Source organism: Trichomycterus rosablanca, chromosome 4 (genome assembly GCF_030014385.1).
Source record: "Trichomycterus rosablanca isolate fTriRos1 chromosome 4, fTriRos1.hap1, whole genome shotgun sequence".
NCBI classification, from domain to species: domain Eukaryota; kingdom Metazoa; phylum Chordata; class Actinopteri; order Siluriformes; family Trichomycteridae; genus Trichomycterus; species Trichomycterus rosablanca.
In genome coordinates, this window is record NC_085991.1 from 36,609,244 (window position 1) to 36,635,898 (window position 26,655).

The 26,655-nt window shown below is 38.1% G+C and overlaps 1 protein-coding gene and 1 pseudogene across 1 annotated transcript in view; one reads left to right on the forward strand and one right to left on the reverse strand.

The window, feature by feature from the left end:
• Nucleotides 1-26,655, forward strand: part of pcxb (pyruvate carboxylase b) — a 371,478-nt gene that overhangs the window by 120,242 nt on the left and 224,581 nt on the right. The window lies entirely within an intron of this gene.
• On the reverse strand, nt 24,586-24,704 carry LOC134313076 (5S ribosomal RNA; annotated as a pseudogene).

A 26,655-nucleotide genomic window follows, 5' to 3' on the forward strand; every position in this document is an offset into this window, starting at 1 on the left:
CTGACTTTACATCTACAAGGTGGACCAACTAAGTAGGAGTGGACAGTGAGTGGACACAATATTTAAAAACTCCAGCAGCACTGCTGTGTCTGATCTACTCATACCAGCACAACACACACTAACACACCACCACCATGTCAGTGTCACTGCAGTGCTGAGAATGATCTACCACCCAAATAATACCTGCTCTGTGGTGGTCCTGTGGGGTCCTGACCATTTAAAGAACAGGGTGAAAGCAGGCTAAAAAGGTATGTAGAGAAACAGATGGACTACAGTCAGTAATTGTAGAACTACAAAGTGCTTCTATATGGTCAGTGGAGCTGATAAAATGGACATTAAACATTATACTGTCACACAACTGTAAATTGCTTTGGATAATAGCATCTGCTAAATGGTGTAAATGTAAACTTAGGTGGTAATCAATATTATAGGAGCAAGCCATAGCCTAAGTGGTTAAGGTACTGGATTAGTAATCAGAAGGTTGCTGGATCAAGCCCCACCACTGCAAGGTTGCTGCTTTTGGGTCCTTGAGCAAGGCCCTTAACCCTCAATTGCTCAAACTGTTTATTGTAACTGTAATGTAAGTCGCTTTGGATAAAGGCCTCTGCTAAATGCCAAAAATGTAAATGTAACTCACTAGTTGTTCTAGACTAGTAACTGAAGGGTCACTGGTTAAAGTCCTACTTCTGCCAGGTTGTCACTGTTGGGCTCCTGAGTAAGACACAATCTCTCACTTGCTTGGATTGTATGCCATCACTATTGTACCTTCTATGGATAACTTATTGCTAAATTTTATAAATATCACTTATCAAGCAGGGACTTTATGGCTGGACCTCATGAAGCACACCAATTTCCAACATGAAACACATGAATGGTCAACTGAAATACCCCAAAAGAAATTCGGATAAGCCCGCAGAGTTCTGGGACACAGTTCTATGGAGTGATGAAAACTGAAACTGACCACATGGATCAGCGGTTTGTCTGGCATGTACCTTATGACCGGAAGAATACTATCCCATTGTCAAGCGTGAATCTGGGTCAGTGATGTGGGGATTTTTCTTTCTGCTGCTGGAACTGGTATTATAAACCATGTAACTAGCATCATTGATTTACAGAAATGCCAAGGCATTTTGAGGAGGAATGTTTCGCACTCTATGTGAAATTATACCTTGGTGATAATTGGACTTTCCAGGAGCTTGGATAAGAAATCAGTCCTGGTATATATTAGAGTGGCTTTCTCAGTCTCTAGATTTAAATTCCATCTTTGGTGGGATTCGAAGAAAACAGTTGTAGCACAACAGCCATCAAACCTTAATGAGCTGGAAGCTTTTGCATAACAACAGGTGATGATCTTTCACAAGATAAAGTGTCAAAAACTTGTTAGCACTTACTGAAATTACTTAGTAGTCAAGTCAAAAGGATGTTTCACCAAATACTGAGGCTGAGTGATACTCTGTGATTGTGAAGCTGTCAGACTCTCATGTCTGTATATATACTGCGTAGATACACTGTTCGTTAAGCTCTAGTGCAAAACTAAAAAGAAAAAGAGAAAATGTGTTGATTGGCTTGGTTGGTTGTATTTATAGAAATTGTGTAAATTGTATTATTAGGCAACCAGTATTTTATGGATACCATTGCTGCATTCAAATACATGTGGAAAAATAGGTATAAAACAAACTTAATTAGTAATTAAATTGTTTAAAATATGTTCCAGCAGCATTTAACTTATGGCAGACCAAACATTATGAACGAAAGAAATCCCTGACTAAATAAAATAATATCCCATAAAATGTTATATACATTTTGACTTTATTTGGGGTGGCACGGGGGCTAAGTGGGTAGCACTGTCGCCTCACAGCAAGAAGGTCCTGGGTTCAGTGGAGATCAGGTGGGTCGTCCGGGTCCTTTCTGTGTGGAGTTTGCATGTTCTCCCAGTGTCTGCATGGGTTTCCTTCAGGTGCTTCGGTTTCCTCTGCACAGACTGAGAATAGTCCACCAACCAAAAATATCCAGCCAACAGTGCCTCGTGGGCAGCGTCCTGTGACCGCTGATGAAGGTCTAGAAGATGACCAACTCAAACATCAGCAATAGATGAGTGTTTAAAAACTTCAGCATTGCTGCTGTGTCTTATCCACTCATACCAGCACAACACACACTAACACATCATCAACATGTCAGTGTTACTGCAGTGCTGAGAATCATCCAACACCCAAATAATATCTGCTCCGTGGTGGTCCTGTGAGAGTCCTGACCATTCAAGAACAGCTTGAAAGGGGGCTAACAAAGCATGTAGAGAAACAGATGGACTACAGTCAGTAGTTGTAGACCTACAAAGTGCTTCTGTATGGTAAGTGGAGCTGATAAAATGGACAGTGAGTATAGAAACAAGGAGGTGGTTTTAATGTTATGGCTGATCAGTGTAGTTCACAGTACTATTTTAACATCAACTGTAACACAGTAGCCTTTATTTGTGTATTTATTTATGTATAGAAATAAAAGACCAGGCAACAAAGTTCTAGTCATTTAGGTATGAATGAAAAAGTTTGTAGAGCCAGTTGATTTATTTTTTGTTATTTTTTTTTATGTAATAACTCCCTATTTACCTTTAAAATTGTTTAATACTTGTTGACAATGGAACATTACATGGTCAATTTTAAAGAAAGGCAAGGTGGAAAATGATGTAATGAAAGAAGATAATAACGAGGAGAAGACAGCAGTCGAAAATGAAACGCTACACTTAATTCAAATAAATTGCTTGTATCAGAAAACGAAAAAGAAGAAGAAAAGCTTCAGGAGACATCTGAATCAATCACCCAAGCAGTTAAGTCATCAGTTGCAGCTTGTCTGAGTTGTTGTGGCATCATGTCTTCTTAATTGTTTGAGTTGTTCAGGTTTGAGACAATGCCAGACTTTGTGACATATTTTACACCTGTAAAAGAAAGTGTGTACAAGAGAGAAGATAGGTAATGTGAAGAGAGAGGTTTGAAGTTGTCGTCTTGTTTATCGTTAGTCAGTGTTACCTGTGTGTAGAGAGATTGGCAGGTCTCTCAGTGCAGCAACAGACACTACTCTGTATTGTTGGAGTTAGCAAAGGTCAGTATTTGCAGAGTCCTGTGGGCTTTCAGAATGTTGTTTACAAGCTTGGTACTTTTACACCAGGGAGATGTTTCACCCAAGTAATTATAACCAAACATACAAGGTTCGGTGCTCTTGATTTTTGCAAGAGTGAAGCTTTCAACCTATTATCTGGAGATTTTGAATCAGTCCCACAGGAGAAATACGGCCCTCCTAACAATCCTGCTGATCAAAATAGTCAGTTGTGAGCGTATGTCAGTTGTTGTATAGAGGAAAACCTAAAAAGTATGTATTTCTTAATGCTTTAAGTTATGTAGAGGTTACAGCAAAATAAATAGTTCAAAATGTTATTGTTGCAAATGAAAAATAAAAATACCTTATTCTTAAAAGTTGAAACGTTTGCAACCACTGGGGAATTGAAGTAGGTTTGTTAAGATAAATGGATCAAAATTAAACGATGTTGAAAAAGAATTATTTTCTTACTGTTGACACCTAAAGCAGCAATTGCCAACAACAAAAGTTCTCTTAATACCTCCCCCAACAAACAAATGTTTTACAAATGTGTATGTTAATATAGATAAACTTATTTTATATCTGAAAGTACAAGTTTAATATAACATCAGTAGTACATTTAAAGGTATTGTTTATTAAATAAAAGTAAACGTGGCTCAATACTTGTTTATATTGAAACTGTATATATTGAAATTTAATCGTCACAATTAACAATCACCTTTAATGTAACATCTATTCATTATTGACCTATACTGAAAAGTGCAGCAAATAAACATGTAAACATTGCTCTGTTTCCCAAAGGTTTAAAGCATTTAGCATAAACTTTAATATTACACCTCTTTTTAAAAATGAATATACAAAAATACATACACAAAATACAGTTCATATTCTAATATAAACTACACTAACACATGTTGCTGAATTAAGCGAGCACAAGCTTTGTTCTGTAAATGAGAGTAAATCAAATTATTTTGACCACCAACTGCCTAGCGCCAACCAGAAATCTGTCTGTTAATAGAGAGTCTTGGAGTTTTCACATCACTGCAGGTTAGGTTTCTGGTTCAAACCCCACCACTGTCAGGTTACCACTGTTGGGCCCTTGAGCAAGGTCCTTAACCCTCAATTGCTTAGACTGCATACTGTAAGTCACTTTGGATAAAAGTGTCTGCTAAATGCTGAAAATGTAAATAAATAGATAGTTCGTTTTTTGTTGGCACAGCCATACCATCTGTGGATAGGATTGGGCTCCATTGTTTTGTTTTTTTGCTCAGTTGTATATAATAGTTTTTAAGATATAGTTTTGGAGGAAACTAAATAACTTTAACTGAATCAACAGAATGTATAGTACTTCTGAAATTCACTGTAATCCTTTCAATCAGTGACCTTTACAATTGTTTTTCCCTGTTCTTTTTTTTAGTAAATTAATAATGTTCTGCATGCTTCAATTTTACTGTAAGCTGTGGATCCAGAAGCATACATTGTGTTAAAGTTAAATTTAAAAGCTTAAAAGCTTATCTTTATGATGGTAAAGTTTAAAACTGTTATTTGTCAGAATGTGTCAGTTCATGCTGTGCAAAAAACTATTTTAACTTATCAGTTAATTCAGTTAACTTTTTATTCACAATCATGTTTTTTTCTGTTTTATTAAAAAAACTGATAACGAATAGCTTAGCAAACGAAAGCTAATTATATAATGTGTCTTGTTTCACCTATCTATTCAGTTTCGGTTCTGACAAACTCCTAAGTGTATTTAGTGCTAATAAATTTAGCTATAGATATTCTATTAATTCAGTCATTTAAAAACATTTAATAAAAAAGGAACATTATAACTAGGGCTGGCACAGATCCAATACTCTGTATCGGTATCGGTCCGATATTGGCCTAAAACATTGAATCGGATATCGGAATGAAAAAAAACGTGTAATCCGATCCAATACTGTTACTTAATGTAAATAACACTTAATGTAAATAAGGCCATTGTTTGTGTGTAAAGCAAATAACACGCGAAGATACGTTCCAACAGAGTGCAGTTTATTGCCAGCTCACTCGGCAACTGCCGTAACTTGATGACATCATTATCATGTGCCACTGATCTATAACTCATCCGCAACAGCCATTCAGAAATTAAAACACACTGATCTACTTAAGCATTTAAAAAAATCATCTACTACTGCCACATCTAAAAACACTTTAAACACCATAAAAATTACTTTATAAATGATAAATCTCTCACCTGAGATCAAGAAAACCTATCTTGAACCTATCTTATCTCTTGGAGATCTCTCACATCCTCAACGATTAATCCATTAGTATTATGAAATAAAACAAACTACACCATTTCCTGTTTAGCCACAGATGTCCTCTTCAAAATCCAGCAAGGATTAATAATCTAAAAACGTGACAGAACTTTAACGGCAAATCTCAACTCTGCGTCAATTCTAATTGGTCCATCGTGTTTGCTTGACATCCACATCTTCCAATTGTAGACACGTTTGTTAAACAAGCCAAAAATGCTGCTAAATGTTCTGTGTGTAAAAGTGAAAATAAAAACAGCAGTTTTGCATAAGTGTGATGTTGTAGGTTCTGTATTTATTCCTTTAGAATATTTGTTTCACAGTCTGAGCATTGTTATTTAGATAGCTAGTTTAACCATGGTGCATTGAGACATGTATTATTACTGCTTAGCTGTTTGAGAGGAGAAATGACGTATCAGATTGGTATCGGCAGATACTCAATTTGCTGTATCGGTATCGAACATAAAAAAGTGGTATTGAGCCAGCCCTGATTATAACAAATTAGTACAAATCATAGAAGACAAAATGCAAAGTTATTGTACCCATCAGTCCAGTTTCTGGTGTTAAAAAAAAGAAACTGATAAGTCCCCAATATCAGTTAATATTAGTAACATAAACAACACTTCTTTTTATTCTATTCAGCATAGGCTTCCTTTTTTATTTGCAAAACATGCTCAAAGGCAGTTTAAAAGCAGTTCAAGGTGAATTATCTAATTAGAACTGTGTTTACACCCTCAGCAGATATTTTATACAAACAAAAAATATAAAAGAGTTTCAGTAGCTTTGAGTTGAGGGCATTGCTGAGGGCCCAACAGTGGCAGATTGGTTGTAATGAGTCTTTTATTCAATAGTCAATAGGCATTTGAATTTGACCGTGGTGTCACAACTAATAAAGTAACCCTATTCCTAAAAGTAATAAAAAGTAAGTAAATAAATAATAAAATATACAAACATTTTTGGTAAAAAAATTTTACTCATAAATCACAGTTTTGTTATTTGCTACTATGAGTGTGTGTGTGTGTGAATAAGAGAGAAACAGAATGTGCAAACAGAAGTACAGTGATTGACTTTTTGAAAAATTCAAAATTATGACAAAATATGGGCCTAGAAATATTGACTCAGTGGACAACCAGATGTTTGGCTTTAAATGTTGGACAGTGATGGATCACTTCTATGGAAACGACATTTAGTGGGAAAGAAGTTGCTATTTGGCAGCAAGATACAGATACAAGATATTCAGATTTTAGTTAGTCTTAGGTAAATGGTGGTTAGACATTAACATGTTAACAGTATACACTGATCAGCAATAATATTAAAACCACCTCCTTGTTTCTACACTCACTGTCCATTTTATCAGCTTCACTTACCATATAGAAGCAATTTGTATTTCTACAATTACTGACTAGTCTATCTGTTTCTCTGCATGCTTTGTTAGCCCCCTTTCATGCTGTTCTTTAATGGTCAGGACTCTCCCAGGACCACTGCAGAGTAGGTATTATTTGGGTGGTGGATGATTCTCAGCACTGCAGTGACACTGACATGGTGATGGTGTGTTAGTGTGTGTTGTGCTGGTATGAGTGGATAAAACACAGCAGCGCTGATGGAGTTTTAAACACCTCACTGTCACTGCTGGACTCAGAATAGTACACCAGCCAACAGCGCCCTATGGGCAGCGTCCTGTGACCACTGATGAAGGTCTAGAAAATGACCAACTCAAACAGCAGCAAAAGATGAGTGATCATCTCTGACTTTACATCTACAGGGTGGACCAGCTAGGTAGGAGTGTCTAATAGAGTGGACAGTGATTGGACACAGTATTTAAAATCTCCAGCAGCACTGCTGTGTCTGATCCACTCAGAGTCCTGATTATTGAAGAACAGCATGAAATGGGGCTAACAAAGCATGCAGTGAAACAAATGTTTTTAAGGTACAAACACTGGGTAATTGTGCCTTAATGTGTTCCTTTTGTACCGAAACGTACCAAAATGTGTTAATGTGTTCCTTTTGTACCAAAATGTGTTTGTACCTCAATGGTCCTGACTATTAAAGAACAGGGTGAAAGCAGGCTAAAACAGTATGTAGAGAAACAGATGGACTACAGTCAGTAATTGTAGAACTACAAAGTGCTTCTATATGGTAAGGGGAGCTGATAAAATGGAAAGTGAGTGTAGAAACAAGGAGGTGGTTTTATTGTTATGGCTGATCAGTGTATGTTTGTGCTTATTTAGTCATTTGTGTATTCCCATACATATACAACCCCTGGCAAAAATTATGGAATCACCACTCTTGGAAGATGTTCTTTCAAATGTTTAATTTTGTAGAAAAAAAATAAATCACAGACATGCCACAAAACTATCATTTCTCAAACTGTCAACCCTCTGGCATTAAGAAACAATAAAAAAAGAAACAAATATAATAGTTGTGGTCAGTCACAATTGCTTTTTTTTTAGATCAAGTAGAGGAAAAAAATATGGAATCACTCAAATCTGAGGAAAAAATTATGGAATCATTAGAAAACACTGCACCATTATTACTTTGTTGCACCACCTCTGGCTTTTATAATGGTTTAAACTCTCTGAGGCATGGAGTTAACTAATGACAAACAGTATTCTTCATCAATCTGCCTTCAACTGTCTCTTGCTGTTGCCAGATCAGCTTTGCAGGTTGGAACCTTGTCATTGACCATTTTCTTCAATTTCCACCAGAGATTTTCAAATGGATTGAGATCCGGACTATTTGCAGGCCATGCCATTGACATTATATGTTTTCTTAAAGGAAAGTTTTCGCGTCCTTTGCCCTATGGCAAGATGCATTATCATCTTGAAAAATGAAGTCATCATCACCAAACATCCTTTCAACTGATGGAATAAGAAAAGCGTCCAAAATTTCAATGTGGACTTTGGCATTTATTGAAGACCATCTCCCCTGTGCCTTTACCCGACATGCAGGCCCATATCATCAACAACTGTGGAAATTAACATGTTTTCTTTAGGCAGTTATCTTCATAAATTTCATTGGACAGACACCAAACAAAAGTTCCAGCATCATCACCTTGCCCAATGCAGATTCGCGATTCATCACTGAAGATCACTTTTATCCAGTCACCCACAGTCCACGATTGCTTTTCTTTAGCCTACTTTAACCTTGTTCTTTTCTTTTTAGGTGTTAATGATGGCTTTTGTTTGGCTTTTCTGTATGTAAATCCCATTTCTTTTAGGTGATTTCTTACAGTTCAGTCACAGACATTGACTCCACTTTCCGGCCACTTGTTTCTCATTTGTTTTGTTGTGCATTTTCTGTTTTCAAGACATATTGCTTTAAGTTTTCTATCATGATGCTTTGATGTCTTACTTGGTCTACCAGTATGCTTCCCTTTTACAACCTTCCCATTTTGTTTGTACTTGGTCCAGATTTTAAACACAGCTTACTGGGAACAACCAACATCTTTTGCGACATTCCACAATGATTTATCTTCTTGAAGGAGTTTTATAATCCTCTCATTTGTTTCAACTGACATATCTTGTGTTGGAACCACGATTCATGACAATCTGCTTTGTGCAACAGCTCTCCGAGGTGTAAGCACTCTTTTTAAACTGAAGAATAATTAGCAAATCTAATCTGCTGCAGATGTTTTGTTTTTAAACTGCAAATTACAGAGTGATTCCATAATTTTTTCCTCAGATTTGAGTGATTCCATATTTTTTTCCTCTACTTGATCTAAAAAAAGCAATTGTGACTGACCACAACTATTATATTTGTTTCTTTTTTTTTATTGTTTCTTAATGCCAGAAGGTTGACATTTTGAAAAATGATAGTTTTGTGGCATGTCTGTGATTTTTTTTTTTTCTACAAAATTAAACAATTGACAGAACATCTTCCAAGAGTGGTGATTCCATAATTTTTGCCAGGGGTTGTATGTTATGTTGGATTTATTGCAGTTTGTTATAATTGCATTGTTATTTTACCTTTTTTTATGATATTCATTGCTATTATTTCTAATCTCCCTTTCTCACACACATCTCTAACTTCCTGTTTCCTGTTTTATTTTAGCAGGTTTTCATTTGCTATATATGTGTGTGTGTCTCAGCATGTCTTGGCATGTCACTGCTCATTTCGCTTTCCCTCTATTTCTTGGCTCTTTCTTCTTTAGAACATTTATTACAGGGGAATTTTCTCTTCTCGTCTCATAGCATCTCCCGGCCTGCTTCCTGCAATATAGTTATTCTCTCTGCACCTCCTCTCTCTCTCTCCTCTCTCTCATTTTTCTCTCTCTTTCTCACCATCTTACCTGGCCAAGCCTGGTCTTCCTGTTTTCTGCCCCCTCTCTTTTAATTTCTTTGTCTAATAGAAAAATGAATCTTCAGCTAAACACTTAATGTCCTCAACCACTTAATGACAACTTTAATTAAGGGGCAAGCAAATTTATTTACGGGTAATTATTATTTAGTTAAGAACTATTCAGGACTGTTTATGTTTATTCATGTTTTTAAATGCAATTTAGAAGTTAATTTTAATCTTCCTTTGTTGAAATCACTCACTCATATGACAGATTAATTCCAGTATAAAAAACACACATACAGTGTATGTTTATCTGCCTGTCAAGTCTATCTGTTTTTTTTTATTGTATTTATTTATTCTGCCTAAATTATATAATCACTCATTCATTATTACATCCATTTATCAAATCCACTCCAATAGCACACCACTACCACTGAGGAAAGGATGTTGATAGGACTTTGTTGCTACTATACATTTCCGTATGGTATAGTGTGTCTCTCCATATGCAATACAGCTCTCTGTGGGACTCCATCAATGGCCGGTAAAATATGATATGTAACTTTGTATGATATGTAAGATATGTAACTTGACTGATATTCTCTGTTTTTCTTGCACAATGCTACTATTTGCACTTTTGGTAGATGCTAACTGCATTTCGTTGCCTTGTACCTGTACTGAGCAATGACAATAAAGTTAAAATCTATCTATCTAAAAAGATGCAGCAGACAACCGCATACATGTTATAGGGTGAACTTGATAGTCACATCTCTCCTCAGCCAGCACCGATGTGGTACAAGGGGCAAGAGTATTGCAATAGAAATGGGCTTAAATTGTCAGGAAAACAGGTGGGTAAAAGAACCTACCCACTTTTTCAGTGATTAGCTGATTCATCTGTCCATTTGTGTATTCATCCCACCTGCTTGATTACCAGGTGGGGAGGTTCTGGTCCTTTCTGTGTAGAGTTTGCATGTTCTCGCCGTGTCTGTGTGGGTTTCCTCTGGGAGCTCTGGTTTTGTCCCACAGTCCAAAGACATGCAAGTGAGGTGAATTGGAGACACAAAATTGTCCATGACTAAGTTTGACAATAAAGACTTGAACTGATTAATTTTGTGTAACGCATAACTAACTGTTCTGTCATGAATGTTACCAAAGTGTGTAAAACATCACGTTAAAATCATAATAAATAAATAAATAAATCCCACCTGCTTACCTGTCCTATAATCTGTCCATTCATCCAATTATCCCATCTCCATTTCCATCCAAGCTACCTTCACATCTGTCTGTTCATCCAAAGCGACTAACAACTAAGACTGTATACATGGCAAGCAATTGAGAATTAAGAGCCTTGCTAAGGGGCCCAACAGTGGCGAGTTGGCAGCAGTTGGGTTTGAACCGGCGACCTTCTAAATACTAGTCCAGTACCTTAATTGCTGAGCTACCACTGCCTCTAATGATGATATTTACATTTGTGGCATTTAGCAGATGCTTTTATCCAAAGCTACTTACAATTATTACTGAATACAGTTTGAGCAAGTGAGGATCAAGGGCCTTGCTCAGGGGCCCAACAGTGGTTTGAACTGACAACCTTTCTAAATACTAGTCCAGTATCTTAACTAGTGATCGACCGATTAATCGGCCGGCCGATTAATCGGGCCGATTTTTGGCATTTTTTAGATAATCGGCATCGGCCGATATATGTGCGCACAAGGCCGATATTTAAACATTGCCTCCGTCAGCTCAGTGACTGTATACAGTCATTGGTCTGGCTGTTGTTAGAGCTGTTGTGTGTCCATTTTGCCACTCTCCAGGCAGACATCAGTGAATGCACAAGAACGATAATTTTTAGTGAGATTGGGACCATTTATGAGAAGAAAAGGAACAGGCTCACTGGAGAAAATGCAGAGAAACTTTGTTTCCTGCATTACAACTTGCTGCTTTTAGACTGGGACTACTAAAAAAGAGAGGCTAAGAAAACATTCAGTGAGGATATTGCCATTTTATTTCAAGACTGGAAACTGTTTCCTACAATTTGCTGCTCTTGACTTGGACAGGGTTTACAACCTTTTTTTTCTCCAAATATTTCACTTTAACTTTAACTTCATTATTTTTTATTCACAAATATTTTTGTTAATATTTTATTTATATTTTGATTACTTATCTAAATGCTCAAACACAATGCACACACAGTTTGGTGCTTAAATAATGGCTCCTTAAAAGAAGTTATTCTATGTGCAACTGTCTTCACTAAGCATGTTTGTTCATTCTTAAAAACAAAAAGATACTGCTATCTGCTTGTGTATGTTAAGTGCACTGAAACCTTTGAAATAATTTGTATTTTATTTAAAGTTTTTATTTTTTTTATTTAATTTTTTGAACGGCCAAAAGAGCAAACAAGAATATACAGTGATAAATAAATGTTTATTTAAGATCATTAATTCTGTTTTGTTGTATTATTATTATTATTATTATTATTGTATTTTTTAGTTGTTAAAAAATGGTATTATCGGCTTTATATATCGGCCATCGGCCACTTCTTTCGTCTAAATATCGGTATCGGCATCGGCCATTAAAAAACTCATATCGGTCGATCACTAATCTTAACCACTGAGCTACCACTGCCCGTGGTATTTATATCTATAGAACCATTCATTCATCTACCAAACTATGTACAAATCTATTCATCATCCATCCTACTATTTTAAGGTTAGCTGTGTGTCTGTATATGTTCACTAATTAAATGATCTACTATATATACCCTTCAATCCATACATGCATACATAAATACATGTATCTGAATCCATCCAAAAATTCTATACCTACTTATTTATTCAGCCAACCTGTAATAAGATGCTTACTTGTTTATCTTTTTGCCTGTTTTTGTATCCATCTAACCCATATATCCATCTACCCACCCACCTCACTGTCTCTTCTTTATTCCTTTATGTCTTATTTTGCTCTTGCTCTATATTTTAGGCAGCATTGTACTTTTATATTTCCCTACATGAACATTGTAGGGAAATGTATTTCTCTGCCACAGACCTGCTTTTCCAGTCTCACAAAAAGAGTATCACTCCTCCCTGGGCTTTGTAATTTATTCATTATTATCCAGTAATATCACTCAGTCTCAGTTCAGCGCACACTTCCAACTCTCTCAGCTCTCAGCCTAGTAAATAAACCTTTCTTACTGTCGTCATGTTTCTCCTGCTATTCTCTTTCTTTAGCTTCTCATCAATTTCTTCTGATTCCAAATGTTACACCAATTAATCAACATGCTTTTATTGTACTATATATTATTCTATAATGGTTCATCTTACTTTGAATTATCCTGAATTCTAAATATAAAACCCACTCTGTGCACTATTGTTATATTTTATTTATTAAGTGCCATCAAGTCGATTCCAGCTCTTTGCTCTTTGTGACCATATGGGTAGTGTTTCTCCAGAACATCCTGTCTTCTGTTTGGGTCTTCAGGCTTTTTAATGGCTCATTTATTGTTCCTTTGATTGTATTCATCCTTTTTTTGCTGGCCATTTTTGCTCTCTTTTACCTTAATTTTTTCCAAGAGTAATTGTCTTTTTTAATGAATTTGTTTTTCCTTATAATGTGTACAATATAAGAGTGCTTCAGTTTGGTTATCTGGGCTTTAATTGAGAGATTGGGTTTGTTTATCTTATTTACCATCCAGGATACTCTCAAAAGTCTTTGCTTGCAAAGTGGTTCAAAGGCATCAATGTTAATGTCTTGCTCATTTTACTGTTATGAAGAACCACACAAAAGACCATAAATTGAAAACTCTTACGTCTGAAGATTGTTTCCAGTTCCTTTTTTTTGTTATGCTGAATTCCAGTCTGTGTTGTATTTCATGACAGCTGGATCCTTTGTTGTTATGAATTGATCCAAATATGCTACACCTGTCTCCATCCTCTCCATCAATACTAAAGTTATTGTTTTTTTACCCGTTGTCATGTCTCGTCTTCATATTAAGCTGACGTCCCATCTGCCTTTAGATCTCCCTTGATTTTCTGCTTTAAGTGTTGTCATCCACATGTCAAAGGTATTGATGTTCCTTCCACAAGTCTTGATTTCTCTGTCAGCATTATCTAGTCCTGCTTGCTTGTCTTATTATGTGTTTAGTCTATAGGTTGAACAGGATGGTAACAGAATGAAGCCAATGTAAAACGAGTATGTCAGTTTCCTGTTATTACTGTGGCTTGTTGATCAGTGTAGGGATTCACTGGAACAATGAAATAATCTGGAATTCCTATCTTGCTGAGGATATTTAATAATTTAATGTGGTCAACACAGTCAAAAGCTTTGCTGTAATCAAATTAGCACATGTTGAATTTCTTCTATAATAGTAGTGATCGTAGAGCCTGTCTGACTTCATCTGCAAGCAATGAAGTTTGAGATTAACAAGAGTATCCTATAAACCGATCAGCCATAACATTAAAACCACCTCTTTGTTTCTACACACAGTGTTCATTTTATCAGCTCTACTTACCATATAGAAGCACTTTGTAGTTCTACAATTACTGACTGTAGTCCATCTGTTTCTCTGCATGCTTTGTTAGCCCCCTTTTCATGCTGTTCTTCAATGGTCAGGACTCTCCCAGGACCACCACAGAGTAGGTATTATTTGGGTGGTGGATCATTCTCAGCACAGCAGTGACACTGACATGGTGGTGGTGTGTTAGTGTGTGTTGTGCTGGTATGAGTGGTGGAAAAGATGGAGTTTTTAAACACCTCACTGTCACTGCTGGACTGAGAATAGTCCACCAACCAAAAACATCCAGCCAACCGCGCGCTGTGACCACCAATGAAGGTCTAGAAGATGAACAACTCAAACAGCAGCAATAGATGAGCGATCGTCTCTGACTTTACATCTACAATGTGGACCAACTAGGTAGGAGTGGCTAATAAAGTGGACAGTGAGTGGACACGGTATTAAAAACTCCAGCAGCGCTGTTGTGTCTGATCCACTCACACCAGCACAACACACACTAACACCACCACCACCATGTCAGTGTCACTGCAGTGCTGAGAATCATCCACCAAATAATACCTGCTCTGTGGTGGTCCTGACCATTAAAGAACAGCATGAAAGGGGGCTAACAATGTATGCAGAGAAACAGATGAACTACAAATAATTGTAGAACTACAAAGTTCTCATATATGGTAAGTGGAGCTGTTAAAATAAACAGTGAGTGTAGAAACAAGGAGGTGGTTTTAATGTTATGGCTGATCAGTGTATGTGTCCTTTCCATCTATGTTTGGTCATTGTTTGGTCCATATAAATCTGTATATGGACATCATTTAGCATATCATCTCAAGGTTGAAATTTATTCTTGATCTCACATATCTTCTGGAAAACATTTTTGTCCACCTTTTCCCATGTTCAATGTTCACAGATGTCTGAAATTCACAATTTAGTTCTATGAAATGATTTTTTTTTCCTTATTGATGTTGGTCTTTTTTACTGATTTTTATTGATTTATAATCTTCAGTGGATTATCAGTCTTTTTCCCCTGGTTCTTCTTTAATTTCTTTAAGTTCCAGCCATAGCTCCCTCAGTTCCCTGTAAATTACACCTAGCTTTTCTAATGTTTCCCTTGAAGATAGGTGGTTTAATGCGTTGGTCATATTTTGGAAGGCTGATGGTTTTATTGTTTTTTCTTTGCTTCACTTGAAGCTTGCACATTAGAAGTTTGTGAACTGTTCCACAATCAGCTCCAGGCCATGTCTTTGCAATTAAAATTGAGTTCTTTTTAGAATGTAGTTGATTTGGTTTCGGTGAACTTTAGCATTGTTTTGGTTGCTCAAAGTAATGAAAGTCATTTTACTTTCAAAAAAGTTAATTAATTTTCCTTTGGCTTAATTCTTTTTCCCCCACAAGGTCATGTTTTCCAATTGTACTTTCCTTCTAATTTCTGAATTTGGCATTCTACTCTCCCAAAATCAGCAGGACATCTTGTTTGCAAGTCTTGTCAATTTCAGTTTGAACTTCATAATAAAAATTTTCGATTTCTTCTTTGCTGGCATTTGTTTTTGGGCCACAAACCTGGAGGACAGTAATGTTGGATCACTGTGCAGAAAATCATATTGACATCAGCTAATCAGTAACAGCATTGTATCCAATAACAGTCAAGTTATCCTTATTGACAATAAAAGCCACTCAATTTTCTTGTTGTTCATAATCTGAACAGCAGTGTTTTCCTGACTGAAAGTGTCCCAATCCTCTCTATTTTAGTTTGCTCATCCCAAGGATGTGTAGACGATTCATTTCAAGGATGTATAGTCGATTCAGTTCCATGTTCACTTCCAGCTCGCAATAATTTATTGCCATGATTGTGATTTTGTTTTTGCTGCTTTGAATCATCCATAAGACTTTGACTTAGCCACACTATGCACACACTATGTTGTACTCAGAGGAATCATCAGCACTTTCCCAGTAACAAGTAGAGTGTACGAAGCTAGGACCCTTAGGGTGCAGGGCAGTGATTCTGTTGTTCCCTTACTTTTTTTTTGTTTTTGAGTGAAGAGATACTGAGATGGTTTACCATTGTCTCTTTCCCCACAGCTGAATTCATGTCATTGTCTGTAACCTTTGTGATCATCCGCCTCTGACATTGTTCACTATTGCTGCTGCCTAAAATAGGTGGTAGGTTTAGTCTGTCACCTCTGCTAAGACCTTTCTGTTATAGGAGACCCTGACAGGAGATAAAACTCCAGAGCTTTCTTTTTTTCCTGATGTGTACAAACCTTCTAACCTTAGCAAGGCACCATAACATGAGAAGTACACTTCAAAAAGGGGGAAAAAATTATGTTGTGCAAATGCATGCCACATAGCACAGGGTAACAGTAGACTCCACGGCGAGTGGAGTTGATGCCAAAGAGCTCAATTTTGGTCTCATCTGACCATATCACATTCTCCCAAGCTTTCTCTGAATCATTCTGGTGTTCATTGGCAATCTTCAGACGGGCCTGTACATGAGCCTTCTTGAGCAAAGGGACTTTGCGGGCACTGCAGGATCTCAATCCATTACGGCGAAGTGTGTTACTAATGGTTTTCTTGGTGACTGTGCTCCCAGCTCCCTTGAGATCATTGACAAGCTCCTCCTGTGTAATTCTGGACTGACCTCACCTTTCTCAGAATCATTCTTACCCCACCAGGTGAGATCTTGCATGGAGCTCCAGAGTGAGGGTGATTGACTGTGATCTTGTATTTCTTCCATTTTCGAATTATCGCACCAACAGTGGTCTCTTTCTCACCAAGCTTCTTGCTGATGGTCTTGTAGCCCATTCCAGCCTTGTGCAGGTCTACAATCTTTGGTCTTGCCCATGGTGGTCGAGAGATTTGAACGGAAGAAACTGATTCTGTGACAGGAGTCTTTTAAACAGGGACAGGACTAATTTGTGTGCCTTTTGTGCACATAACCGGTCTGTGGGGGTCAGAATTCTTGCTGGTTGGTAGGGGATCAAATACTTATTTCCCTTAATTAAATACAAATTCATTTATAACTTTTATTTAATGTTTTTTTTCTGGATTTTTTGTTGATATTCTGTCTCTCTCTGTTAAAATAAACCTTCCATAAAAATTATAGACTGTTCAAGTCTTTGTAAGGGGGTAAACTTACAAAATCATCAGGGGATCAAATACTTATTTCCCCCACTGTAAAAGCACTTTGTAGTTCTACAATTACTGACTGTAGTCCATCTGTTTCTCTGCATGCTTTGTTAGCCCCCTTCCATGCTGTTCTTCAATGGTCAGGACTCTCCCAGGACCACTACAAAGTAGGTATTATTTACAGTGTATCACAAAAGTGAGTACACCCCTCACATTTCTGCTAATATTTCATTATAACTTTTCATTGGACAACACTATAGACATGAAACTTGGATATAACTTAGAGTAGTCAGTGTACAGCTTGTATAGCAGTGTAGATTTACTGTCTTCTGAAAATAACTCAACACACAGCCATTAATGTCTAAATAGCTGGCAACATAAGTGAGTACACATGTCCAAATTGTGCCCAAATGTGTCGTTGTCCCTCCCTGGTGTCATGTGTCAAGGTCCCAGGTGTAAATGGGGAGCAGGGCTGTTAAATTTGGTGTTTTGGGTACAATTCTCTCATACTGGCCACTGGATATTCAACATGGCACCTCATGGCAAAGAACTCTCTGAGGATGTGAGAAATATAATTGTTGCTCTCCACAAAGATGGCCTGGGCTATAAGAAGATTGCTAACACCCTGAAACTGAGCTACAGCATGGTGGCCAAGGTCATACAGCGGTTTTCCAGGACAGGTTCCACTCGGAACAGGCTTCGACAGGGTCGACCAAAGAAGTTGAGTCCACGTGTTCGGCGTCATATCCAGAGTTTGGCTTTAAAAAATAGACACATGAGTGCTGCCAGCATTGCTGCAGAGGTTGAAGACGTGGGAGGTCAGCCTGTCAGTGCTCAGACCATACGCCGCACACTGCATCAACTCGGTCTGCATGGTCGTCATCCCAGAAGGAAGCTGACGCACAAGAAAGCCCGCAAACAGTTTGCTGAAGACAAGCAGTCCAAGAACATGGATTACTGGAATGCCCTGTGGTCTGACGAGACCAAGATAAACTTGTTTGGCTCAGATGGTGTCCAGCATGTGTGGCGGCGCCCTGGTGAGAAGTACCAAGACAACTGTATCTTGCCTACAGTCAAGCATGGTGGTGGTAGCATCATGGTCTTGGGCTGCATGAGTGTTGCTGGCACTGGGGAGCTGCAGTTCATTGAGGGAAACATGAATTCCAACATGTACTGTGACATTCTGAAACAGAGCATGATCCCCTCCCTTCGAAAACTGGGCCTCATGGCAGTTTTCCAACAGGATAACGACCCCAAACACAACCTCCAAGATGACAACTGCCTTGCTGAGGAAGCTGAAGGTAAAGGTGATGGACTAAACCCAATTGAGCACCTGTGGCGCATCCTCAAGTGGAAGGTGGAGGAGTTCAAGGTGTCTAACATCCACCAGCTCCGTGATGTCATCATGGAGGAGTGGAAGAGGATTCCAGTAGCAACCTGTGCAGCTCTGGTGAATTCCATGCCCAGGAGGGTTAAGGCAGTGCTGGATAATAATGGTGGTCACACAAAAATATTGACACTTTGGGCACAATTTGGACATGTTCACTGTGGGGTGTACTCACTTATGTTGCCAGCCATTTAGACATTAATGGCTGTGTGTTGAGTTATTTTCAGAAGACAGTAAATCTACACTGCTATACAAGTTGTACACTGACTACTCTAAGTTATATCCAAGTTTTATTTCTATAGTGTTGTCCCATGAAAAGATATAATGAAATATTTGCAGAAATGTGAGGGGTGTACTCACTTTTGTGATACACTGTAGGTGGTGGATCATTTTCAGCACTGCAGTGACACTGACATGGTGGTATTGTGTTAGTGTGTGTTGTACTGGTATGAGTGAATAAGACACAGCAGCGCTGCTGGAGTTTTTAAACACCTCACTGTCACTGCTGGACTGAGAATAATCCACCAACCAAAAATTTATCCAGCCAACATCGTTTTGTGGGCAGCATCCTGTGACCACTGATGAAGGTCTAGAAGATGACCAACTCAAACAGCAGCAATAGATGAGCGATCGTCTCTGACTTTAGATTTACAATGTGGACCAACTAGGTAGCAGTGTCTGATAGAGTGGACAGTGAGTGGACATGGTATTAAAAACTCCAGCAGCGCTGCTGTGTCTGATTTACTGATACCAGCACAACACACTCTGACACACCACCACCATGTCAGTGTCACTGCAGAGGTGAGAATCATCCATCCATCACCTAAATAATACCTGCTCTGTGGTGGTCCTGTGGGGGTACTGACCATTAAAGAACAGGACGAAAGCAGGCTAAAAAGGTATGTAGAAAAACAGATGGACTACAGTCAGTAATTGTAGAACTACAAAATGCTTCTATATGGTAAGTGGATCTGATAAAATGGACAGTGTGTGTAGAAACAAGGAGGTGGTTTTAATGTTATGGCTGATCAGTGTATATTTGTATGTACGCTAAGAGATTGAGGTACTATACTGATGGAGTAGTCTATTACGCTGGCCTACCAACACCTGGATTCAGGTTTAAATCTTAACAGTTCTATCAGAAAAGAGCAGCACACAATTTAAATAAGGGAAGAGTGTGCTGACCTGCCTATAACATATAGCTCCATATGATTGCGAGTGGTTTACCGTTACAGAATAAAGTAGCATGTTGGGCTCTCTACAAGCACCATCAGACACCATTTCCATTCCAACAGATTCTTTGAAGGGCTTGCCAGGTAAAATGTAAGTGCCTGGAGTTTAAAAGCTTCTGAGACTTTGATTGGAACCATTTTCTATATTCAGATGAAAGAAAATGTGTGTTTTCTTCATCTGACCATGAAGACTCAAGGTTGGTTTGGCGTAAAAAGAAGTGGCCTAAAAATAACTATATGCTCACTGTTAATTATGGTGAAGGATCTGTGATTTTTTTTTTTTCCCTCCAAAGGCCCTGGAAACCTCATTACAGTACATGCATGAAACACTAGATCAATTTAAATCAAAGTCTGGCTGACAGTCAACAAGTCTTCAAAAATAATGAATGTAACAGTTTTGTGATCCAAATTACAATTAAATTGTAATTGTGTCTTAATTATATTTATTTCTGTATTTAAACTTTTTATATCCTTCAACTTTGTATAAGCTTGCTGCGACCCCATCTTTGCTTTGTTTCACTTACGGTATGGCAAAATAAACCATGAAGTTGGTGATTGCAGTTAGAAAAGTCATTGTGTTAAAAACGTAAGGTTTAAATGGTTTGAAATTGAAAAGCGTCCCATGAAAATTGTTCATATACTAACCCAGTAGACAAACCAGTAGTATTAAATTATTAATGTAGAGTGCTCTTGAAAAAAGTAAAATTAAGTAATAAATTACAACCCCAAATCAGAGTTTCTTACATTTACTTTGACTTTTATTTGATTGCAGACAGGATGAACCTGAGATATTTCATGTTTTGTCTGGTCAACTTTATTTTATTTATTAATAAACATCCATTCCTGCATTTTAGGCCTGCAACACATTCCAAAAAAAGTTGGGACAGTAAAGCATTTACAACTTTGTAATGTTGCCATTCCTTTTCACCACACTTAATAGATGTTTTGGCACTGAGGAGACCAAGTGATTTAGTGTTTCAGCTTTTATTTTGTCCCATTCCTTCTGCAAACATGTCTTAAGATGTGCAACAGTACAGGGTCGTTGTTGTCGTCGCATTTTTCGCTTCAAAACTCTCCACATATTCTCTATTGGGGACAGGTCAGGACTGCAGGCAGGCCAGTCCAGTACCCGTACCCTCTTCTTCCGCAGCCATGCCTTTGTAATGTGTGCAGCGTGTGGTTTTGCATTGTCTTGTTGAAAAATGCATGAACGTCCCTGGAAAAGACGACACCCTGTGATGCTGCCATCACAGAAGTTTAAATGACCTTTGACACGACCCCATACCATGACATACCATGACAGACCCTGGCTTTTGGACTTTTTGCTGATAACAGTCTGGATGGTCCTTTTCGTCTTTGGTCTGGAGCATACAGCGTCCATTTTTTTTCCAAAAAAAGACCTGGAATGCTGATTCATCTGACCACAATACACATTTCCACTGTGTGAGGGTCCATTCTAGATGCCTCCGAACCCAGACAAGTCGACGCTGCTTCTGGATATGGTTAACATAAAGCTTCTTTTATTGCACAGTAAAGTTTTAAGTGGCATTTGTGCATGTAACTCCATATTTTAGTGCTTGACAAAGGTTTGCCAAAGTAATCCCTCACCCATGTGGTTATATCAGCTATTGTTGAGTTGATTGAAGATCACAGGCGTTCAGCTTAAGCTTGTGCTCTTGGCCTTTACGCACTGAAATTCCTTGAATCGTTTGATGATATTATGCACTGTAGAGGGAGAAATATGCAAATCCCTTCCAATCTTTCTTTGAGGTTCATTGTTTTTAAACATTTTAATCATTTTCTCACGCATTTGTTGACAAACTCCTTTGATCATCTTTGCTAATCGAAGACTCAGCCTTTCCTGGATGTTGCTTTTTTACCAAACCATGATTCTAATCACCTGTTAACATCACCTGTTTGGAATCACATCATTATGTAGTTTTTTCGCCTCATTGCTAGCTTTAAATTGCAACTTGTTTGGAATGTGTTGCAGGCCTGAAATGCAGGAATGGAGGTATAATAACAAATGAAATGAAGTTGAGCAGACAAAACATGAAATATCTCAGGTTTATCCTGTCTGCAATCAAATAAAAGTCAGAGTAAATGTAAGGAACACAGCATTTTTATTTTACTTGCATTTTCCATACTGTCCCAAATGACTGAGGTCATTTTGTGTCTGAGTGGGTCATAGCAGATATGTTTCAAGCTTTCAGCTCTGGTCTACTTATGGAATCAATGATTTAATGAGTTGTCAAAGCAGAATACATCGAGTGTTTGCTGCCACCCCTGTCTTTGCATATATGCATGTTTGTCAGGCAATTTCATGCCAGTGGAATTTGTAATGCTGTGGCTCACAGATGCAGCAAATTCATCAAACAAACGGCAGATCTACAGGGGCAGGTGGAACGGATTGAAAGGGGACGAAAAAAAAAAACATACAGTAAAGTGTGCAGCTAGTTGTGTGTGTGTGTGTGTGTGTGTGTGCATATGCTTAGTCATTTTCCAACAGTGACACAAAAAAAGGCACGAGGCAAACAAATTGTCAGAACAGCATTCAGACCTACTGCTGCCGTAGAGACTGGCAGTGGTACACTCCCATGAACACAGTGGATATACACCAATCAACCATAACATTAAAACCACCTCCTTGTTTCTACACTCACTGTCCATTTTATCAGCTCCACTTACCATATAGGAGCACTTTGTAGTTCTACGATTACTGACTGTAGTCCATCTGTTTGTCTACATACTTCTTTTTTAGCTTTCACTCTGTTCTTCAATGGTCAGGACTCCCACAGAGCAGGTATTATTTAGGTGGTGGACCATTCTCAGTGGCTGGTGAGTGAGTGGTGGTGTGTTAATGTGTGTTGTGCTGGTATGAGTAGATCAGACACAGCAGCGCTGCTGCGGTTTTTAAATACCATGTCCACTCACTGTCCACTCTATTAGACACTCCTGCCTGGTTGGTCCACCTTGTAGATATAAAGTCAGAGACGATCGGTCATCTATTGCTGCAGTTTGAGTTGGTCATCAGTGGTCACAGGACGCTGCCCACGGGGCGCTGTTGACTGGATGTTTTTGGTAGGTGAACTATTTTCAGTCCAGCAGTGACAGTGAGATATTTAAACTCCTTTAGCATTGCTGTGTCTGATCCACTCATACCAGCACAACACACACTAACACACCACCACCATGTCAGTGTCACTGCAGTGCTGAGAATGATCCACCACCCAAATAATACCTGCTCTGTGGTGGTCCTGTGGGGGTCCTGACCACTGAAGTACAGGGTGAAAGGGGGCTAACAAAGCATACAGAGAAACAGATGGACTACAGTCAGTAGTTGTAGAACTATAAAGTGCTTCTATATGGTAAGTGGAGCTGATAAAATGGACAGTGAGTGTAGAAACAAGGAGGTGGTTTTAATGTTATGGCTCATTACATTAGGTGGTTGTCTACATCCCTGCATATAATATTGTACTTACTGGGTCAGACTGTGTGAGTGTGTGTGAGAGAGAGAGAGAGAATGCAACTTGCATGATGGTCAAGGCATGATATTTATATCATCTGACATCCCCATAAATCTTGAGCACCAGAGCAATATTCGCACACACAACCATTATATGGTGTACTACAAAAAAGGAAAAAGCAAAAAGCCAAGAATTAGCTTTCCACTGCTGAAGTAAAAAAAATGGACATACGCTTAAACGAGACTTGTACAATGTGGGGGGGACTATTTTAATTTTTTAGATGAATTTATTGTATTAATTTATTGCATTGAGCACTTTGTTAGGTTCACTTATGTGGTATGTACATCCACTGAGCTACACTTACCATACAAATGAACTGTGTGAGTACACAATTACTGACAGTAGCCTCCCATCACTCTTTACACATGAAAATACAAGGTAGCATGTGTTGTACTGGTATGAGTGTATGAGGTGCAGAAACATTGTTGGGACTCTTAAACTGTTGGGTCTCTGTGTCAAAGCTGTATGAGAATAGTGCTCCAGCATAAAATGTAAAGCCACCAGAATCCTGGGATCACACTCTGCATGAAATAACAACACAGCTCTAGTCTCTAATTGTACTCTTAAAACAAGTGCTTACAGGGTGTGTGTTCCTAATAAAAAGCCCAGTAAGCTTTAACAGGGTTTATAAAATCCAACAACTGATGCACCTGCTACATCCATACTAGAACACACTACAATGTTATTACTATGTTATTACTATTTTATTATCATGTTATAACTAGATTTCTGTCATTGCACCACTATGAGTGGCCCAACACTTAAACTCCATCTTGTCAGTGGGGGTCCATTTGGGGTCTTTTTAAATAGATACAAAGTGTACAGAGATGGGCTACAATCACCACCCATAAAGCTCATCTGTATGGTAAAGGGAGCTTCCACAATAACATGGTTATAGATAGATATACTATATTTGTCATGTATACATATACAGATGTACAGTACAATGAAATTCTTTTTTCACATATCCCAGCTTGTTTGGAAGCTGTGGTCAGAGCGCAGGGTCAGCCAACGTACGGCGCCCCTGGAGCAGACAGGGTTAAGGGCTTTGCTCAAGGACCCAATAGTGGCTGCATAGCAGAGCCTGGATTTGAACCGCCATTCTTCCAGTTGATAGCCCAAAGCTCTACCCACTAGGCTACCACTGTCCCAAAAGAGCTTACAGCGCTCAGTATTCCCAGGCGGTCTCCCATCTAGGTACTGACTGAGCCCAACCTTGCTTAGCTTCTGAGATTTGGTGAGATCAGGCGTTCTCAAGGTGGTGTGGCTGTAAGCAATTTTAACTTTATGGTTTGCAACCATTAAAAGCTAAATGAAGAAGTGGTTTCCTGCAAAGGTCAGAAACAGTAACCAAAATGTCACATTATATCAATAGGAAATTAGTCCCATGTCAGATGTAACCCAACAACCTTCTGTCGTGTATTAGAAGCTGCTGAAACACATGTTTTAGTTATTCAAAAGGCCATTGCTGCATGTATCCATCAATAAGTTTAGTCAAAGGCAGAAGGCCATGCTACAAAGTCAGTTGGCATGATTGAACTTAAACCAATATAATATAATATAATACAATACAATATAATAACTTTATTGTACCAATCTTTCAGTCAGAAATAAACCAGATACAGAAATCATTAAAATTCTGAGACTGGCATGTTTTTAAAGCAGTAAGAAATAGAAAGAAAACATCTAAATGAAAACAAGATAGATGGATAGTGGAAGATTAAGCTGAAGGCCAAACAGCAGACAACTCCTCTCAATCACTCTTGTCTCTGCTGTCACTGTTCAGAGTGATTAATCAACCGCCATACTCAAACATGACTATCTGATCTCACCATGCCACTCATGGCGCTCTGGCCACTCCACCTACTGATAAGGGTAATAAATATGGAGGCTGTGCTTTTAGCAGTCAACAGTGATGCAGCAATCTGTGTCTATTTAGTCACTGAAACAAAACAGTCCAAGATTTCAACAATAACACTTGCCCACTGGTGCCCATAGTTGTTGTGCCCACTTGTTAGCACTTCTGTTAACAACTGAGAATGTGAAATAGGCATTGAATTACAGTGGGTGTGCTCTGTTTGCTTTCTGACTGGCTCTTGTGTAGAGCAATTCAGTGAAGGAGATACACAAGCAAACGACAAACACAGCACACACATGGTACTGCATTTTCAAAAATATTTTGCAAAGAAATTGGGTAAAAACTATTGGGTAGGGCTGCTTTAAAATTTTAATCACGAATAAAAATTAATCGTGAATAAGGTTTTAATCAAACAATTTTTATTGGGCTATGTTTGTGCCACTTTAAACATACGTCACTGTGGTAATTTGTGCTGCTTTAACATAGCAATATTGTGTTTATACTGTAAAGCGATAACACGGCTCTTTTTTCAGTTTGCGGTCGTGAGTTACAAATTACTCAAGCTGCCGCTGCTACATATTGCGAAATGTAGGGTGTTTTGGATAATATTTTTGTTGGAATCATCACTAGACAAAATTACAGTTATTGATTGACGCTTCAATATCATCTTCGATCAAAGCACGCCTTTATCTCATCAGGCGTCTGTGTGCACAGATATGCGTTACAGGCAAATTGAGCTCAGACAACTTTACTTAAAAGAAATTTGGATGGAAACTATACACATCATGGGAACATTACAAACACTGGTGTTAAATGGAGACGATGGACTGTAGATGCTTTAACATAGTTAACGATCTGGGTCTACATGACGTTATACGTGTTGCATCTAGAGATGGTTCATTGTAGTACCCTGGCAGGGTTAAGAACAGGACAAGGTCCTCACTTTTGCCAGATAATGTGAATAGACTTGTCATTTTAAATAACTGGCTGAAACATGGGTAGCTGTTAACGACTCCATATATAGGCATTGGCTGGCTGTCTAAAGATTTAAATTTTGATTTAATTATTTAATAATTTTGTCATTTAATAATTTTTTTTATTGGTAAACATTTTCTTGCATTGAAAATGTGCATAACGGTTCAACGGTTCATAACGGTTTCAAGTTATTTTTGCAGTCGATTAATCGTGATTAATTTGGTTCTTTAATTGCGATTAATCACGATTAACAATTTGAATTGTGTGACAGCCCTACTATTGGGTAAATCAGTAGTTTTGAAAGGGCTTTAGCAGACTTCTATCTGTATTTGAACTGTTGTTTACTTAAATTAGAGTGAAGAAATGTTTACCGTGGAAGCAGTTCTGTAAGTC